Genomic DNA, 17,339 nt, shown 5'->3' with positions numbered 1-17,339 from the left:
TTTAATCTACTGATCAAGCAACTATGAGTACAAAATGAGTATTGTATATAGTCTGTGTCATATCAGAACCAGCTGGCTTGAAAATTTCTCTAGGGATGAATGAGGGGAAAAAGTCCTTTGAAATAAAATAATTCTAAGAATCCAGTATGACTCTTAAAGAAAATCTTTCATAATGATTTCACAACCTAAGTCATATTATATCTGAAATGATAAGCCATGTTATATTTGAAATGATATGGGGAAAGCAGTAAAAATTGAAGCCAAGTGTAGTAAATCATCACTTCTAAAAGATTAAATACTTAAGGAACCATTGCCATAAAAGGAAACTTGCTGGAATGAGGGAAGAATGTCGGATATGTTTCATTTTCCAGTATTCTGTGTATAAAAGAAAAATTGTTATTTTGATAATGCAACTTCAATTGCACAATTTAAAACAGTTCCAGAGCAAACAGCATGCAGTCAAGAGTCCCAACAGGTAGTTATTGCTATGCACTTAACACAGAAGCTCAGATACTTGAATATTCTGCTTTTGAGGGAAGAAAAAATACTGCTGCTTTTTACATGTAGAATTTCCATGTAAGTAAGCATTAAAGATTTTTTTAATCCTTTTATTTCTGTAAAATGCTGCACATTTCCATCCTATATAATGTGGAAGCACAAATCCACCAATAAATGTGTTGTCTGAATGATTCCAAACAGCTATTCCTTTCTGTCCCAGACAAGGTAAAGTTGCCTTGGGAAGAAACAACAGTTTGGCAGCACCCAGGAAAAAATATATTCACAGACAAAGAAAGCAGCTTTACCCACCCCTAACCCAAATTTAGCTCAGAGAAAGAAAAATTCCAAAGCATCAATGAAAAGAAGGTAAATACCTTGTCTCTGCAACCAAGTTTGCAAATTCTAGATCATCTAAGTATTGAGAGAGGAGATCCTGTCTAATCCCCAAACTATCAATTCTTCCTTACTACTGAACTGAAAAGTATTTTAGCCTCTGCAAAATTCAGTTCCTATACTTTTCACTACAAATACATCTTCCATTTGCAATTTGGATTGTTCCTACCATTTGCAGACTTTTGAATTTCTTTGTGGATACTGCTCAGACTTCCTTTCCTCTTAATCTTTCTTCCATCCTCTCCCCTATTATTTTTCACAAAGGCAAGACCACAAAGTCACAAAGGTTGAGATTTTAAATCTGAAACACTTCTGCAGAACTGCACCTTTCAGAGATCCATTTGGGCAGCTTGATAGTGTGCCCTTAGCAATAACAGTTATTAGGGGCTACATTGCAGGAGCTCATTTTCAGCTAACAGTCTGTCTAAGCTCCTGTAAAACTGCTACATTATAAATCACTTCACTCTGTTATTATATAAAAGAGGTAGCAGACAATTAGCAATATAATTATAGAATTATTATGCTCCACAAATTATACACCCAGGCCCCCAACACATGTAGCTGCAGGGCCCCAGTGCAGCCAAAGAATTTTTTTATTCTGAAGAAACAGATGTGTCAAGACAAAGTTTTTCCAGTTGCGTATGATTTTAGAGGGGTTCTTTTATGTTTTTTTTACTGCCAAATCTGTTTTATCTTTTGATATATCTTCTCTAAGGAAACGTACCCATTAAGATATGGTAAAGGTGTAAATGAAGTCTGTGAAGTTCAGCTTAAGATTCCAAAATTTAGCAAGCCTAGCTTGCATCTTGAAGTGAGTATGCTTGTGTGACACAAAATGAGCCCAGCATTACAGAGGGAGCTGAAGGCCAGCTGGCTTCTTCTCTCAGAAGAAATCCCTCCAAATTCTGAGCATGTACAGGCTGCTCTGAAGAAGACTGGAGTCACTTGCTGATGGCAGTGCAGCAGCTAAGGACCCCCTTCTGCAGGGCAGAGGCCACCAAGCCTGCCTGCTACTCACTGGCTGCCCCAGGACAATAAAACACAGCACTTCTCCCAAAAGCTTAGTTGAGCCTCATTAAGCAAAAAGGGTTTTGAGACAAAACTGTTGGCTATTTTGTACACATGCCTAGTTAAAATAAGCAGTAATACCTGACTTCTGTTTACAAGAACATAAACATGAACACAGGTAGCCAGAAAAATTAACCCGCTGACATGCAAGAAAAGTCAGAAGTTGGTCACCCTCTACAAAACCTGACAAAAGGCATTAGGAATCATCTGAATTATCTATTCACCTAAATCAATTTGGCACACTACCCTGGCTCTAATCACAAACTTAACACAGAAGCAGATACGTGGAATTTGATCCAATCTTTCCTTTTATGAGAGGGCATGAGGGAGAAAATAACAATTCTTTTTTTGCCCTCATGGTGAGGCAGCTGCTGAAATCTGTTCTAATAATAAAAAAGCAGGAGTCACCAGGATGGGTTTGCATTCTCAAAGAGCAAAAAACAAAAGCAGCAACTGCTGCATCCCACACACCTTTGGTGACTTCCCTTCTGAGATTCAATAGTATCTTTGAGGAACTTAAGGCACAAAGGAACATGTACAAAGTCAGCAGCATTTCAAACATGTCCAGGGAGACAGCAGTTTAAACTGCAGCAGGATTTGCAGGCTGTGGAAATCCTGGGCTGTGGAGTACTTCTGTCAGAAGATCTCCTGTCTCACTGTCTGGGTTCAGTTTTCTCCATAGCTCCATGCTATAATTAGTCTGATAGCTGTGCACTTATTTTAATGAGTAGCAAAGCAGCTGTGGAAGTTGCTTATAGCTGAATTGGTATGTCAGCTTATAAATTACAGTTCTATTGCCTACACATTGAAGCTTTAAGTCCTAAAGACACTTCTCTGCAATTTGCTAATTATTGTAATTTTGATAATTTTACATGACCACCTCTTTACCAAACAAAAAATATATTGAAGAGTTTTAATAGTTTAAACTATCTCAGCAGTTAAAAAGAAAAGCATTTAGCACTTCCACCATGGTTTTCAGTGTGTGAGTGCTGAGGCAACAAGTGGATACTCAACTGTTCATTTAGCTGTCTGGTCTGTAAAGAATGGCAGTGTAGCAGAAATGCCTACACAGATGAAGATATAATTTTATTATAAGGAAGTGAATTCTCAGTCTGCTCTTCTTCTGGACATTTGCTATTTTTTCTCATTATTTTTTTAATGCCCAATGAAAAGCAGCTTCTTTGAGCATCTCCTACTGGCAGCCTCTGAGTGGCACAGCCCTGCCCCAGCAGCAAGCCCTGAATGCGGAGCTCAGGAATCTGCTCTTATCCATCAAACCCTCAATGACCTTCACCCACCCTCACTTTCTGCAGTTCAAGCCCTCATTACTTGGGCACCCCCGCTGTATATTCAGTAGAATTCATGTCAGGGGTATGATTGCACCCCAAAGATGGATTTCAGAGAGGCTAGCACGGTGCTTCAGCTGTGGACATCTATTTTAAAAAGCCAACACCAGCGCGCCCCAGACACTTGTAGTGTGACTTCCTATTTAAACCTTATCAGCTTCACCATGACCCAAAATAGCAGACAGCCCCTCAGTAGCACGGGACCTCGGCACTCAGTGGTGTTGAGCTGTTATTCCACCACTGCCCACGGGTCAGGCCACCAGGACGAGTTTTCCAGGGAGCAAATCTAGACAGACTGCCTGCTCCACTGCCACTGCCCCCCAGTCATCTGCTTCCCTCCCCTGAACTCCTCAGGCTCTGGAATCTTTATTAATAAAGGTCAGTAGGATTCTAGCACGGTGTTCTCTGCCTAGGAAAAAGAGAGGAAAGCACATCATTGAGCATGTATATCCATAGTGAACTGGAGTTAATTCCCTCTCAATTAACACCTCACCACTCTCTCCCCTCATAAAAAAAATCCATCAAAGAACTAATAGCCTGCTCTTGCCAATTCTTATTAAATTATCTGGAAGCTCACACCAGATTATCACAGTGGCTCCATCTGGTCATATAAACCACTCTCTCCAAGTTCTTGCCCTCTGGAAAAATCATCTGCTCCTACTGTGAGAAGAGTGACAGCCCACCTCACACAGAAGAGACATGGCACCTGATGGAATGGTGTCCACCATCAGTGTACCCTAATAAACACCATAGTCCCAACTCCCTAGCATCTTGCACTGGGTGCCAGGGTGAGCTGTCAAGCCCTGCCCAACTTTGCAAAACACAAGCAAAACCACATGGGACTTACAGTTCTTCAAGTCCTTTTCAGTGCATACCTAAGAACCATGAGTCCCTTTGAGAAAACAGCCTTTTTTATTGTAATTGTTTTCCTTTTACGATATTACAGCATGTAAGTATGCATGCACAGTAGTTATAAAGCCAGCAAAAATCAAGAGTGGAAGTTCTGTACCAGCAGGAGGAATACTACTTCTCTGCTCAGTCATGAGGACTGCCCCTAAGGTGATGGGAGAAACAGCATGATCAGGGTGATCTAAACCCAGACATCTTTTTTGAGTTTGGACTGCAACTGGTTCCTAAGCCATGATCTCATCCAGCTGAGGGGGAGCCACAGTGGCAGAAGGAAGCACAGTGACAGGGAAGGCTTGCTCTGCCCTTTTATAGCTCCCACTAGACTTGTTTTTCTAGGCTTTTCTAGCAAAGCAGATTAAAAGGTGCACACCAAACCACACAATAGGTGTATGAAGAAATCCCAGCTCTTCCTGGTGCCCTCTGTAAGTACTTTAACTCTTCTAGCAGTAATGGTAAAATAAAAAACAAACTAAAGAATCACAGATTGCTGTTTGCTTTTCACACTGCGCTTCAGTAAAGATTATTCATTGTCAAGACAATTATTAATTGTCAAGACTATTAAGTTTTAAATTAGAAAAAAGGGTCATTATCTGCAAAGGGCTTTGTAACAACTTCTTGTGTGTCCTTTCTCACACACAGATTGAGTTGCTACGTGCCTGTCCCTGTAAGCCTGGGGATAGCCAGCACAATCCCCACGGCTGGCTGCTCCACAGGCATGGGAATGCAGAGCTCTGTACATTCTGATGGGGTAGTTAAAAATACCCTAGGCAAACTGTGATGTTGGGGTTTGACATGTATTATATTATTCCTGGCTAAAACCCTCTTTTGCAGAGTGATTGCCCCAAAAATTACTACTTTGAGATTTTATTCCAAAAAAATGAATCTGAGAAACATTTTGCTATTAGTTCTCTAAATAACTAATGTTGGTATTTATCCTTTATACTGGAAAATTTAATTTAATAAATTAAATAGAAAAAGCTGCCAAAATTACATTTACCTTTAAAAATAATTAATTATTCGTACACACTGAAAAAATATGCTGGGAGCTTTAATTATTTCTTCATAGCTTGTATCTTAAGTCTGCAATATCAGGTAGATAGAGAAAAACAAACCAACCCCCCTGCACTTGGTCCCCTCCCAGTTTTCATTGCTATTAATTAAAACAGAGAATAAGCAAAACCACAATGAATGCTTTTGCACTTAGATTTTATGGAAAGATTTTGGAATACAAAATTGATTCAATACTCTAAACACAAATCTACAAAGAAATCTCTCCAGATCAAACACAGAAATGTGCACAAATTCATTTTTTCATTAGTTTTGGATAAACAAATTAAAATTGTATTTCATGGTCTCTCATTCCCATTTTTGCTGGATATGGACCAAAGTCCTCCCTTGTAGTGAGAAGTCCAAATTTCCACACTGGGCCTTGCTCTTAGCTCCTTAGAAAACCCCAGTGACATAACCTCTGGAAACTTATCAGTTTTCATCTAAAAGTGTACTTTGAACTGTATTTTGTATCAGTAACCTACAAGATTAGCATCAGACTATGCAGGATGATAGTTTGAATGAGTTTTTCAGTCAAGCTGGGTATCTTTCACAACTGGACATTACTGCCTTTGAAAATGACATTAACACATGTTGACATTGATGGCTGGGATCAAATCATCAGCCTCATTAAATCTCTTCTCTACAAAAGTTAAGGAGGTCTTGAAAACATAAATGCAAGCTAATTTTGAGTAAGAGAGAAATATCAAAGGGCATAATTATATCACCCTCTTCCTCTCCTATTTTAAGAGTAATCTAGAAATCTCAGAGAGAACTTTTAGAAATTTGTAGAAATCTCACTTCTCAACTTGATTCTTGAGGGAGATAGGTTTTCATTCAGTATTATTATGATTTCTTTCTTTCTATCAAAATTTATTGGCATTTAAAGTTCATCTGTAAATTGGTGTCTAGCAATGCATGAAGGGGGAAAAATGCCCTAAAGAAGTTCAACTGAAGTGTGTAAAAACCAATTTAAATCTCTGAAATGAGTATTTCAGAAACAATGTGTTTTGATATGAAAATGAGATTTAAATTACACAAAATATAATAAATTTATTTGTTTGCTCTGTAATAGCCCTTCCAAAATTTTCAAAGCTCTGTGGTCAAATCATCTTATTCCAATTACATCAGAAGAGCACAACTGTGAGGCCTGTGCTTGCAAAATACATTCCTTTAAAATGGCAAATAAAAGTGCCTGACTGAAATTCACAGACTGAAGGGGAAAACAAGAAAAGGGAAGTTGCAAGGAGGGAATGATATCTGCAGCAACACTTAGCAAAGATGAACAAATTGCAGTGGGAAAATAAACGACCACTTCCTTTTCTAAAGAGAAGTTAAATCAGAATAATTTGCTTTGATGTTGATGGGAAATCACTGTATACTTTGAAACACTGGGACCTAATAGGCTGCCATTCGACTGGAACCACAATGTCTGAATGTGAGGAGAGAGGTGTGTGGGCAGAAGAGTTCATATGGACAAAGCACAGACTGGGTTGCCTCCAGTGATGTAAAAAAGGAACAGGACAGCTGTGCTTCAAACCAGTTACCCACTGGATTTCATGGTTATTGTTAATAACACTTTGTAAAGAATATTTATTTAGTGTTAATTAAAAAATTCAGCTCTAAGGGGAAAAAAAAGCAGATGTAAAATTAATGTCCCTATAGAGATTGAAGTGGTCCATTTGGAATTTCAAAGGCAGGAAATTCATGAAAATGATCATACAGTGGAACTGTCAAGCATTCAGTAATATCAGTTACTTAGGGAAAAGGCTCAGTATCTCAGAGGCAGAATCTGTCACTGATTTCTACGCATGTTTAATGGTAACTTATTCAACAATTCGTGTCCATGAACCCAACCTGACAAACCAGTATGAGAGCTGCTATTATTGAAAATGTTCCCTTTATTATCACAACACATTGGTAAGTGCTATAGCTAAGCACACACTCTAGAATGGAGTGTACACTACACACTCTAAACTTGACAAGATTAATATCTGTGTGGGGCTTTTAATTTATGAAAGAACTGCAAACAGGCAATAGTGAATGGACTACAACACCAATTACTTGTTTTTATTAATAAGCTATCAATTTTATCCATTCTGACAAACATTAATTGCTGCTGTTTGATCAGTGAGTTCTACAGCTCCTCAGATGACAAGAGCAAAGCAGGACTGAATTTTGCCACAAAGCCAAATTGCATGGTAAAACCTTTTGTAAGTTTTTCTTTCTCCTCTATAATTAGCTAAAATAACTCTATTGCTGTCGCCATTCTTCTCTGACCAGCTCACCTTATTGCAGTATATTTATCTTTCTAGCTTGCCTGTGCGTAGGGATATCATTCTGCCCATATTACACATAGGGATGGGCCAAGAAAAAAAAATTATTTGTCCCATATGTTCCTTGTGATGTATCTCAAACTACAGCATAATCCACAATATATAAAAAACTCTGTCAGAGCATTTGGCAACATGCTAATGGCAATTCTTCTCAGTACTTTGGAATATTCTTGGTGTCCCCCCATTACTTCCCTTCTTGAAGGAAGGAGGAACATCTGTCAGAACTAAGCTCATATTTTTGTGATTTAGTGCAAGCAGAATATGATTCCTAAATTTCTTTGAGCAAATCCTCTACATTACCTGTACCCTTCTTTACTCTGATCTACAACCACCATGGGAGCAACATACCCTGGGTTTTACAGCATCACCTCTACTACTTCAACCTAAGTTTAATAACAAATGCATGGATATTTTTAGCAGAACCATCTACTTTGCAAGATTTAAAGGAGGGGTTTTAGACACAAGCACAGAAAGAAAAGATAAATTACTATATTGTCTCAAATAAAATCCTCAGCCATACTTCAGCTCCTGCATAGCTGTTTGAGCTCCACTCTGCCAGAACCTCTACCTTTGCCTCTCCCTTCTGTAGGTCCTGGGACCCTGAACTCAGATACATTCCTACCTCCCCAGCTGCTCCCTTTCTTCTGGAGTCAAGTTTTCATGCTAATTCAAGTACCCTGTGACAAATGTAGCTCAGTTTTTCAGACTATTCAGCAGGATTTCTTCAGCCCCACTTTGCTTGTAGCCATCCAGGAACACATGATCCAAAAATGAGCACTGATGGGACTTCTAAACTTGCATGTTTAAGACTACTGTCCTTAGTCAGCCCTGATGTCTGCCCCCCACTCAGTGCAGATCACTCCTTTGGTCTGTTAGAGATTACTAAAACATTCATATTAAATGTCATACAATGCATACATTTTGTCCAGCTCATGATCTGGGTCTCTTGACAGCTTTCTGTGGAGACCACACAGTGCTTTCAAATAGCTGAGAAACACTCAGAGAAGTTAGGAAGAGAAATCCATCTCTGCAGGACCACACTGAAGATCCTTTTAATTCAGAAGATGATGTGAGAGTAGTGAATATTTTGGAACAGAATAAGAGACAAGGGAAAGCAGACAGAGATCTTTCCCTTGTATATTCTACTAGTTCCTGGCCCTGCACAATCTAAAACTTTTTAAGCCAATGGTCACATCAGCATCTTAATGTTTAATAGGCCTGGGTGGAGAGTTCTTCCATGAACTTGTCTTATTGCTGTGCCTGGAAATGCTAGAAAGGCAAGCTCTTCTCCAGTCATTTGCTTTTACTGGGGTTCCCATGACACAGGAGGCAGTGAAATGCATAAGATGTTTCAGCACTTCAGAAGATAAGTACCTGGAAAACAGACAGCTGACTCAGCTTTGGTCTGGATGAGAGCTCAGTGCTGCTGTTAGATGGAAGAAAGCCTCTCAAGGGTAAACCACAAGCCTGGAATTAAATTTTAACTGAATATATCTGCCAGGTTCTGATTACAAACTACTGCACATTCAAGACAGCTTTCCCAGCTGCCAGATGCCCAAGCAACAACACCCCAAAAATCTACACAGCAAGAAGACGCATCATTTCAGAGCATGAATAGTAGTAGCCAACCTCACCCACACTCTCATCACTCCAGAGCAGAGCTCAGCAGAGGGACCAGTCACTTTCAGCTAACCTAACCTGTAAGGTCAAGGGTGTTGAGTTAAACAGTTTAATGGTGGCATAATGTACAGGATCAACTAGCAGAAGTGTTTCAAGCAGTGGGCAGCATGAGCCTATAGTTCAAGATCCAGCTGATCCAGCTAGTGGAGACAGTGCTGACTGTCCCAGTTCTGGCATTCTGCAGAGTCCAGGGCAGAACATGATGGCAGTGGTTTCCTCCACCCACAACAAAGAGTCAGAGTCCTTACATCTACACAGCAAGATTCAGGTTTGCAAACAAACACACAGCACTGACAATATATGAAACAGCCCTGGAGGGAAGAGAGCATACAAATGCCCCCACAGAAGTAAAGTCAATGTGAGGCTCCATTCCAGGAAAAAGTATGTGTATTTCCCCCTGTGTACCTGCAAAAACATTTATGGCCATACAACAAGCCTATAGGTAGACTTAGCAGGTCATGAAAAAGTACTGAAAATATATTTTATTTCTGATGAATTTTTTTTCCTAAAGCAAACACTTTCTGGGAGCCATGGTGATATCTAGACATCCACAGATTTCTCCAGTCACCTTGTGGGTACAGAGTCCCTGAAGAGCTTGGTCTCAGATTCTAACTAGACAGAAATGCAGGAAGAGTCAGAGGCACAAAGGGCTCGCCTGGAGTCAAAAAGGCCCAATATCATAGCGAAGAAAAAACCCTGCTTCTCCTGAATTCCGGGCTAGTTCCCAGTGTATGCAGTCCCAGGGTCTGCACAAAATTCAAGCCATATGAAGGACAAAGAATTATAAAACCTGAGACTGATGAAGATAAACCATGGACAATACTGTAAAGTGGATGTATGTGGTATAAACTCAACAGAGCCAAGAAAATCATAGAGAATCCTTTCTTTTAGCACAAATAGATGAAATTGATGTATATTTGTACAAGTCTTCTCCAAGAGCAAATGCATTAGCCCATGCTGTAATGCAAACCAAATGCAAAGGGAAATTGTGTGAAAAGGGGTTATTGAAAACAATAATAAACATACACACATTTACACATACACACACATATATATTTATATATGGTATTATATGAATTTTATATATATTAAATGAATACTCTAGAGATATCTCATGGAAATCACTCCTGAACTCCAGTTTCCAGGATAAGGTTTGAAGTTAAGACTTCTAAAAAGCTGTGCTGTGAAAAAAAACCCAAAGGACTCACCCATAATATTTGACATTATGGCAATTTGTAATTTTATTTTCAGTCCTTTGACATTCCTGCTAGCTGGGTACATTCTTGTCCTTGCATTTTTTCAACATAAAAATACCTTAAAATATCCTTTAGCTGCATATCAGCAATTGGGTTGAGTGTTCATCACATCTTTCTGCTTAGCTTTCCAATATTTGCAGCAGGAACCACTTGGTCATATGGAAAATAAAATCCTAACATATAGTAGGAGACTGTACAATATGCTCAACTGCTCAGCCATAGCAAAGCAGTCTTTGCAGCACAACTCAAGGTTTGCCATTGCTGCCATAATGGCAAAATAAACCTTTCAGGATTATATTTGGAACACCAAATTTCTGTCCTAAAGAATAAAATTGCTGATGAAGATGGTCACAAAAGGGCTGACCCAGGATTCCTTCAAGCCCTTCTTTGGAGGGTGGCGATATGAGAATGGATCCCAAGTATAACAAGTATTTCTATTAATATATAATTATTTTCCAGTGATGGAAATGTTAAGCCTACTCCAAAAAAAAGCACAGATCTGGTTTGGAACAAATTCCTTTACTGCATCATGCCCAACATATGAATTACTGCAGTGCCTTCGTGGATATTTTTAATTGTCTTGTTATATAAAACATAAACATTCAGGAAAAATGGGAGGAAGATCCTCATTTTATAGAAAGCCTGCTGATTCCCTAAAGACTGGAAATGCATTTCAAGAGTTATTTGTCTTAATGCAAATCTTAAGCCATGGCTATTTTTGATGCAGTGGCTGAACTCATAACTTATAAAATGAAATAAAAACATTTGTCAGGAGTTGCAAACCAATTGTTGAAAGGCGTGCATTTATCATGGGATGTTAAATATAAATTTACACAAGTCCAGAAGGCTTTCCTGTGATGAGCCCTTTACAGAAATATTTAATGTTCAATTCAATTCATTCAAGGCAATTAGCAAAGGCGATCATAGTAAAGTGTCTTTAGCAGCCAATATTTGTCATCTGGAGACTGGAACAAATCTCAAAAACCCAGTTGTGAATATGGGAGTGATTTAAAGTTTATTAATAATACAACAAACAAACCTGATTTCCGTCTCTTCAAGGAATCATTGTAATTTGCAGATTGCTTTGCAAAATGAGATGGAGCACAATGATTAACCTTGTGAGCTACAGAATAACTACTATACACATAACAGATGTCTGCTGTGACAAGGGGCACATTACCTTCATGTTTATATTAAGAAAGAAGAGGGATTCAACTGTTTTATATGGGAGAGTTGTGGGAAAGATCTCAGAAAGCTCCCTATGAGAAGGTGGGGAATTATAAATATTTGCAAGTGTTTATTCAGGTGCCACAACAGTACACTGGTGAAACACAGATTGAATGCAAAGGGGAGTGAGGGGAAAAACATCTGATCTAAACGTTACTAGATTCATTTCACTGGTACAGATATTGACTCAGTTCATCTCACTTGGGCAACACCAGCCCCGAGCCAAAACTTGCATGTTCACTTAACATCAGCTGCACGAGCAACAGGACATTTTTTAATGTAAAATCTTGCTGGAGAAATAATACTACTGAAAGTAATTACTTCTGAATAATTAGAAACACAGGAAGCAGCTTACCTTCATAAAGCTGGGTGGATCCCAAGATGTTTGGAGACATGGCCTTGATACCCTTCTGCTTTCCTTGTGCTAGGCTTTAGTATTGAAAGCTACTGATGCCTTTGCTCTTCCGTGACCACCACCCCCACCAGTTTGTACCACAAAGCCAGGCTCTTCAAGGAATGTATAAAGTCCATCTTTGCATGAGCTGGTACAAGGATTTAGTGATTTTAGTTGGAGTCCTCTTCAACTTCCGATGGGAGAAGGTAATTATTTCTGCCCTATATGAAAAACAAAAAAGCAAAACAGCAAAGCAGACAATAGACAAAAAGGGTTGCATTCAATTAAAACCACTGACATTGTCACAGGTATGTGACTCCATGTTAACCTGGGGCTTCAGGTGCCACCATGTTCAATTTGCCTCATCTGAAAATGGAGCTGTAAGTGATCTCTAGGACAGCTGTCTGATTTCTGCTGAGCTCACTTTACCCACATGGTGACACCTACACACAGACATCTAAATGTAGGTGTCCTCATTTGCAAACTGTATGTACCTGAATTTTTTCTTTATGAAAGAGAGACTATGAAAACCAGGACACAGTTGAGACGGCTTCTTGAGATGGGCTTTCCCTTCTCACCCATAGCTGAGCATGCAGACAGTGAAGTTTTGGAGGTCTTGACAGCAATTACACTGTAGGGCACCCATAATCATGCTCCTCTCTAAAAACTGATCCCATCACATAAAAAATTGAGGAGTCACAACTGGCTGTTTCTCTCTCCTGTTTAACCTTGAGCAGTCCAAATAGCACACGTTTGATTCCAAAATCTTGCTGCTTAAGTTTGTCTCCTAAGGGGAAATAGCTCCCGTGCCCACCAAATTCCTTTCCTCCCAACCACTGCCTGCAGAGAGTGGGTCTGGAAGAGAATTGTTTCAGAGCACACCCAGCTCCATTTGCCCCTATGGACAGCGGCAGGAAATTATCCCAATTAATTGAGCTTTAGGAATGCTGCCATCTGTACTGACAAAGGAAAATCATGAGGCCATTGTCAGCTGGTGCTTCCTTTGCCCAATGCTCAAGGTGGCTGATAAGAATTACTGTGCTAAATGATGATAAACTGGGTGGGGGGAGAAGAAGTTAGGCTCCAATCCAATACACCCCAGGGCTTCCTCAAATGTGGCAAGGATATAAGCCCAGTAGCTGGGTATGAACAGTGTTTATTAGCTCTCCTTTTCTTATAATCCATTTCTGATTCTATTTTAAAGGTCTCCCAGATGAACTCAAATGAAAAAAAATCGATTTATGTTCCAAAGCTAGACAAAACTGGAATAGATAATGTCCAGCCAAGGTAAAAATTAAATCAAATCTGCATTTTAGTTGAGCAGAGCAACTCATTGACTGGCTAGGCAAGCATACTGTGTACTTGGAGCACAAAAGATGTGAAATTCCAACTGTCTTCAAAAGAAACAGAATCAGGTCCTCCAGAAAACAACCTATAAAATATATATTCACTAAAACCCACAGGCATAAGCCTAACTGTATTTATTTCACAGAGGTTATCGGTATAAAATTGCAGTATCAGGCAGCAAAGCAACATTTGGCTCAGTCTCCAATGAAAAAACTGAGAAACGCTGTGCATGTAAGACTTGTGGCACCTCCTGCCTGCCAGTTCTCTCCATGCTTCTAAAATACCAATTTCAGTTGAGACCTGGCAATCTTATGTATATGCAAACAGACACAAATTGCATGCAGTACAAAATGTGCCAGGATCAGAAAGCAAAGTATTACTAAAAATGGCTTTTTCCTACAAACCAGAAACCGAAAGTGCAACTATAAACTCTGAATCAAATCTCATCTCTAATGCAAAACCATTGGCCCTGCATGGTCTCAGTGACACCAATTAAAATTGTCTTTGTTGGAGATGATAATCACAGGAGGTGGGAAAAGGGACACACAACATTTCTGTTTGACCTTGGAACATTCCATATGCATCAGAAATCAGAGTATGAAGCAAAGTGAGAAAACATAATCATGTAGAGTAGATGCAAAATCAGATAAAGGCAAATTCCTTTGGAGAGGAAAGAAGCACCTCAGGCCAACCCACATGAGCAAACAGCCAACGGGAACGGGAGCCATGGCACTACAGAACATGCTGGAGCCCTGACAGATGATCAGCCTGGGGATTGTATAGGATTCCAGGACTGCCTAGGGTTTGTCTTCTACACGGAATTTCATATGAAATATTTAACAGAATGACTTGCAGCAAAAACAAGATGGTATTTGCTAAAAGAACCACTCTGTAATTAAAATATCAGGACAGTCAGAGGAATGCAGTAACCATCCTTATTCCCTGATGTACCTCCTCTGCCTGAGTGTGGAGAGGTGAGAGGAAGGAGAACAAGATTTCCAGTTTACACAGCAGGATAGAAACAATCTTGTGGGCTCCCGCTGTGGTACTCTACTTGTGTACTATCATCTTTACTGAGGCTGCAAACACAAAGGTCTACACCTGCTTTTCAAAATCCAAACCAAACACAACAGATGAGTGAAAGAAAAACTAAAAATAAAGTTAGGATCAATAACTTGCAAATAAGAAACATCATGGAGAAAAAACCAAATGCCTCTACAGGAATGTCACCCTGACAAACTTAAGCTCTAACTCCTTTGATTTTTTACAGGAAGAACATAGGAGCAGTCCGGAAAATGGTGAAAGAAGGAAGAAAATCTAAATGCCATTTTGCAGCTGCAGGTGTCTGGACCCAGCATTTATACTAAACATAAAGAGTATAAAGATAAATATAAAAAAGTATAAAGAAAAATAGTCTCTTCTACCCAGAAGGAAGAAGCTACAGATGTTGCAAACCAGCTGTAAGGACACTTCTGACTGAGGACATTCACAGGTAATTGGAAAAAGGCCTCTAATCATCTGCAAAGCAAAGCTGTGGAGAAGCCTTTCAAAAAGAGTAGTGGGATTAGAACTTAAGTCTATAAAGATGAATTTCTCAGGTGTTGGTATCATATGGATGTCTGAGTTAGCAGTGGGCTGGACAAGGTGATTGAGGTCCTTTCCTATCTGTATGTCTCCACATAATGAACACAATGAAAGATGGCAACTGTGACACAAACACCACGCATCACCATTTCAGAGATTTTTTTTTTGCTGAGGTAACCTGCTCACTTTCATCTAGGTAAGTAAAGTAGATCAAAAATAAAAAAAGATAGCCACTAAAACACAACAACAAGAGAATGATAAAGAGTTGAAAGTTCAAAATTTTGATCAAAAATATTTATGTGGTTAGCAAGGTTTAATTTTCATCCATGATCCTCATTTCCAGAATGCCAAAATTCATTAAGTCCTAAAGGCAAAATTTGTCTTCAAAAGTGCTTACCAAGCAACAAGTGCAGCCCCATGAGCTGCACATTCTGGGTATCCAGCACAACACCTTTGAGCCAGAAGCTGGAGTCTGAATTTTGGTGTTCAGCTTGGTCCCTCAAACACTGCCAGTGTGTGAGAAAGGCACTTCGACTCGAGTGCCTTTACCAGCACAGCCACATGTCTGTCCTTCCCACAGGCACATTCCTCCCTCTGACAAATGGAAAAGAGACGAGGGGCAATGGCAATATTTGGATTAAATTGATTAATCTGGAAGTGATCCAGTTCTAATCAACACTTAAAAGAAAACCCCAATTTCTCTCCTACTGACAAAATTAGGCCTTAGTCTCCCTGATCATCCAGCACTATTGAACTCAGATGCATTTTATATAGCTAATTCACGTATGGTCAGACAAAATGGGAAAAACAACTGTGTCTTCCAACATATTAAAAGGATCCAAAACAGCTCAATCAAAATCATCACTTTTGAAAATATGTTCACCACACTTGCAAAAACTTAGGACCACCTTTTATTTAATTATTTCCAGGAAATAATGGAAGATTTCTATTAAAAGTTAAATCCCAGGATCACTGTTAGCAGAGTGCACAATGTAGGAGATCCTGATTTAATGCAGCTTTCAGGAGTTAGATTTTGCACCATGCTTCAAGATGTTGTTTGAAAAAATGTCTGGTTATTAGTTGAACCCATTATTTTAAAAGCGAGCAATTCTGTAGCAACAAAATATGTGAACAGCTGAAAGAAATACAGAATCATGAATCCTAAGCAAATAAAAACCTTTTATAAAGGAAACATTCCAAAATATATTTCTAAACAATGGTTGACTGCAACCAAGTAATTCACACCCCATTGTGAAACAAACAGCAATAATTTCTAGCAGACACTGGGGCTCAGAAACAAAAAATTATCCCCTTTATTTCCCCCTCCTGTTCCAATTAGGTTTACCAAAAAAGTGTAGCATATATTAAGTAAAAGAACTGAACTCACTTTCTGCTCTAAGGAGATAGTAGTTTAGTAAATGAATTTTTTCCTTTAAGTGCTGTTTCTAGCAGAACAGTCTTTTAAAAAAAATCAATCTACGTTTCAAAGTCAGCTCAACACTCTAAAAAATCACTTTCTATCAAAAATATTTTGGCATGAGGTTTGGCTATTGTTTTCAGCACTCCTTCCAAAGGCTAGTATGCTGTAACAGAGTGGCTACAAGCCCAGACCCCACGTAGGTGGCAGTAGCTGTATCCAGTAATTTTGCAGTTCCTTGATCTTGCATGAATAGGGGCAATGCTCACCTATGCTCTGGCTGAAATCACACAGCATTTTGGTTTAAAATTTCTTTGCGCTTCATTACAATTAATATTTTGTATTGAAACTATAGAACAAATTTCCACCTTAGTCAGACAATGAATATTTTATTTGAAGCACTCCAGTAATAAAACTCGCAATGTTAAAAGTGCAGGGCTTTTGCTAAAGCTGTGTGAGTGACAGTTTCTGGCACTCTTTTGGACAGGTGGGTTTGAGGATCAGCAATTAAGTGTCAAGGCCCCACAGGCTTTCTCCTGGCCCTTCAGGTTTGGGCAGGTGGGGCATCCTTCTCTCCAGGACTCTCCATGGCAAGACAGATGTCCTTGTGTGTGTTTTCTCTCTGCCCCAGCCAATGGCAAAGGGAGGCAGCTGGCTCATGGGCAAACCTCAAGCATGTCAGAAGTTTCTGAGCTCTGTTTAATCCCTAAAAAGTTGGGTCAATTTGAGAAATCTGTATCCCTATCTGGAATAAAGAGCAATCTGCTATGGGGCCTGAAGTTTTAACAAAAACAGAATTTCCAGAGATTTTTAGTGATCTTAGAGTAGGAGAAGAAT

The 17,339-nt window shown here is 39.3% G+C and overlaps 1 long non-coding RNA gene across 4 annotated transcripts in view; it reads right to left on the bottom strand.

The window, feature by feature from the left end:
• The window catches only part of LOC135293491 (uncharacterized), an 80,189-nt gene that overhangs the window by 60,800 nt on the left and 2,050 nt on the right, over positions 1 to 17,339 (bottom strand). For all 4 annotated transcript variants that reach the window (XR_010355606.1, XR_010355605.1, XR_010355603.1 and 1 more), the window contains one exon: positions 12,116 to 12,375. This is a non-coding gene — a long non-coding RNA (uncharacterized LOC135293491). The remainder of the gene's footprint in view (positions 1 to 12,115; positions 12,376 to 17,339) is intronic.

This window comes from Passer domesticus, chromosome 2 (genome assembly GCF_036417665.1).
Source record: "Passer domesticus isolate bPasDom1 chromosome 2, bPasDom1.hap1, whole genome shotgun sequence".
In the NCBI taxonomy this organism is placed as follows: domain Eukaryota; kingdom Metazoa; phylum Chordata; class Aves; order Passeriformes; family Passeridae; genus Passer; species Passer domesticus.
This window is presented reverse-complemented; position numbering and strand designations above follow the sequence as displayed.